Source organism: Otolemur garnettii, unplaced genomic scaffold (genome assembly GCF_000181295.1).
Source record: "Otolemur garnettii isolate 467f Iridium unplaced genomic scaffold, OtoGar3 scaffold00103, whole genome shotgun sequence".
Taxonomy (NCBI): domain Eukaryota; kingdom Metazoa; phylum Chordata; class Mammalia; order Primates; family Galagidae; genus Otolemur; species Otolemur garnettii.
The window spans coordinates 3,781,241-3,784,343 of NW_003852498.1; the positions used below are offsets into that span (position 1 = coordinate 3,781,241).

General features: G+C 35.9%; 1 pseudogene across 1 annotated transcript in view; it reads right to left on the reverse strand.

Moving 5' to 3' along the window:
• The window catches only part of LOC111727374, a 9,054-nt pseudogene extending 6,641 nt beyond the window's left edge, over positions 1-2,413 (reverse strand). Inside the window, exon 1 of the transcript XR_002774942.1 lies at positions 2,400-2,413. The product of XR_002774942.1 is annotated as a keratin, type I cytoskeletal 18 pseudogene (transcript). The remainder of the gene's footprint in view (positions 1-2,399) is intronic.
• Positions 2,414-3,103: the final 690 nt, after the last annotated feature.

The following is a 3,103-nucleotide window of genomic DNA, read 5'->3' on the forward strand; positions in this document are numbered from 1 at the left end:
GATGAATATATCAGAATAATTTCATAGAACAAATTAAGAAAACACTTGGCCCAATCTATCCATTTTGTTCTCTTCCTTTTTTCATAATTATGAGGCTAAAATGCTTAGGAAAAGACTAATGATTATCTCCAGTAACAAAGAAAACGAATCCTTTCTTTTTTTAATCCAACCAGCTTTGTTTCTTAGAAAAGCAGCAGAGAATTTCTGGCTCTGATTTGCATCTTCTGCTCATCCATTAAAAGTAGAAATTTCTGCTCTGACCTTCTCTTCCGGGTCTAAAATTTTTTCCCTTTCCTTGAATATATCCTCTAAGGGCCAATGGACTCGGGATTTCTACTTTCATCATAATGTCATAGCTACCATCATGAGACAGACATGTATCATGGTAAAGTCTATCTTCTAAACGTCCCTGAAAAGCATAAAACGTATTATGTACGCAATCAAAGCAACTTTGGTTTGTAGGCCTCTGTCCTGCTGGCCTCTCTATGTGTAAAGCATTTATTCCAGGGACGGACAACGTGTGGCTTTCAAGGTTCCTAAGTGCAGTCTTTTGACTAAATCCAAATTTTACAGAACAAATCTTTTTATTTTCATTAAGTGCATTTTTGTTCATCTTATATGTTTTTATTTTTGAAATGAATGTATTTAAAATACCAAAGAATAAAGGAAGTTGCAATGAAATAATCTTCCCAGATTAACAGATACAATTGGAACATTAGTAATCCATAAGTAATAAATAGATGGCTGCTACACTCGTGATTTAGTTCTAACTTCTCACACCTGACTGATGCCACTACTGAGAGAGGCTGGTTGGCAAGAGTTTACGGGGGTCAAGTCTGCCAGTCTGTAATCAGTTGTGTTTCTTGAAGAAGAATCTGTAAATAGTTGCACAACTCGAAAGTATTTTTAAATTCTGTCTGTTCAACAGCCCATCATGTCAAAGAAGACAGAGAGAACACTAAAGAAAGAAAACATTTTTTTTTAATGAGGAATGGGAATTACAATGTTATCTTTTTTCTGCTAAAGGTAAGATGATTTACTCCGTTTGTGATACTTCAACATCAACCTTAAAGAAAGTCAATGCTCATAAGCATTATAACAACATAAGGACCACAGATCATTTAAATTGGAGGAAGTTATATGAAAGGTTGTGTTGCAGAAATTAAAAGATGAAAAGCAAAAACAAAGAATTCATTCAAGCAGCAATAAGATCCGGAAATAATGCCACTGACGCAACTTATAAAGTAGCTTATATACCAGGGAAAAAAGGGAAGTCATACTGTGATGTGGAAATGGTGGAAGAATGCATTGTCAAAGTTGTAAGAAACTTAAACCCCAATAACATTTCAAAGTACAAACAACTGCCTCTTTCCAGGAGAACCATAACTTATAAGCATCATGAATTAGCTTTTAACTTTCCAAAACAGCTTTAAATAATACTTCAAAAGGAAAATATACATTATTCAATCACTTTGGACGAATCAGCTGATACCAGTGACTTGGTGAACTTTTCATACTTCATTCAGGTCATAACCGATTTTCTTTGCTTTGAAGAGTTACTCACTTTGGGCTCTATGGTGAACACAACATGGGGAATAGATAGCTTCAACAACTTTCAAGTTAAATGTCATGAGTTTGAACGAAATTTGGTAAATTTAGTGAGCGTAAGTACAGACGGTGTACCATTCATGACAGGAAAACATGAAAGCTTTATTGCACAGATAAAAAAAATATTAACAGATCCAGATGCTCTCGTTTCTTTTCATTGTATCTCGCATCAGCAAAATCTCTGTGCTAAAGCTACTATTTTAAGCGACATTTTATAATTATTGTTAACCATATCTGTGTAAATGCAACCCTGCGTTCTCGGTTTTGTAACATGTTACAGTTGAATGACGAGTTATTCGGTGCAGACTTGCCGTATCATTCTAAAGCGTGTTGGCAATTGCAGGGACAGGTATTAGCCAAACTATTATGTCTGCAAGAGTAGATAATTAAAGTTTATGGACAATAGAATCTGAAATGTGAATTATTAAAAGATGTCTATATGAACGCAGCGTTTCCATCTGATAAATCCAAATATCTTGAACGTTTCTTTGCAAGGTAAAATTAATTCTGTATATGTGGCAAAACCATCCAAGTGACCATCCAAGTGTTTTGAGGAAAAATAATACATTTTTTCAAAACATTTCTTGTGCAGAGGATATTGTGGATGAAAATTTTCCCCCAGTTAGCAAAGGTCATTAATGAGCAGAATGATAAAAGGGCATCATTTGAAGGATATGCAGCTGTTAGAAACCTATTAATTGGAGAATGGAATGAAAGTTCACTGACTTTGAGAATCTGACATCACACTCAAATTAGCGTTTCTACCTCACCTCGTTGATATCACCAGGCACCTAAAAGACTACAGATAAAATTGAGCTCTCAGTAGATGACATTTTAAAGTCACCATTTGATGCTCAGAAAAGATCCAGGTGAAATATGGACAAATGCAGCAGAATGCTCATGCCTTTGGCAACATGCCTGAAAAATGCTTTCCTGCTTTGCAGTCACTTATGACTGTGAATCTACATTCTCCTACCTAACCCCAGTCAAGATGCCCTTAAGGTCACAAATGACTAATACCCATCTCGCAGACCAACTGAATCTACGGCCCTCCATGCTGTAACCAAACATTTAAATGCTTTCCAACAAAAAGAAGGCACAACAAACTCAAATGTTAGGTAACTCTAAAATTAAGAAACTCTTTTCATTTTTGAAATTATTAAGCACATAGATTTTTATAAAATAGTATACATTTTTATGTATATCTAATTGAACCTTCTTGAACTCAGCCTTCTTTGATTACAGCTAAATGAATGCAGCCTTCCAGCATGAGAAGGTTCTCCACACCAACTTATTCCTTTCTGTCCATAAAAAGCCTCCTCCTATAGGGTGGCACCTGTGGCTCAAAGGAGTAGGCCTCGGGCCCCATACGCCAGAGATGGTGGGTTCAAACCCAGCCCTGGCCAAAAACTGCAAAAAAAAAAAAAAAAACCTCCTCGTATCTCAGGGTACCACTTCCAAAATCTATAAACCTGTTTGACTTGGATTGCATTTC